This window comes from Borostomias antarcticus (assembly GCF_949987555.1).
Source record: "Borostomias antarcticus genome assembly, chromosome: 23".
Classification (NCBI taxonomy): domain Eukaryota; kingdom Metazoa; phylum Chordata; class Actinopteri; order Stomiiformes; family Stomiidae; genus Borostomias; species Borostomias antarcticus.
In genome coordinates, this window is record NC_140256.1 from 18966442 (window position 1) to 18966658 (window position 217).

The window sequence follows — 217 nt, forward strand, 5'->3', positions numbered from 1 at the left end:
TACTGCTCCTACCAACCTAGTCTAATCAGTGATATCTCAATGAAACGGAGATGGTGCATTATTAGGGGATCTGAATGGGACCGTAGGGCTCTGGACAGGGTAGGACCAGGTAAAATAGGGACATGAGCCAAGAGCCACACCTCAAATTAGGAAGCGACCTCAATCTTCTGGTAGAAGACGTGGATTACCTTAAACAAATGTGCTGTGTCCATCTGGC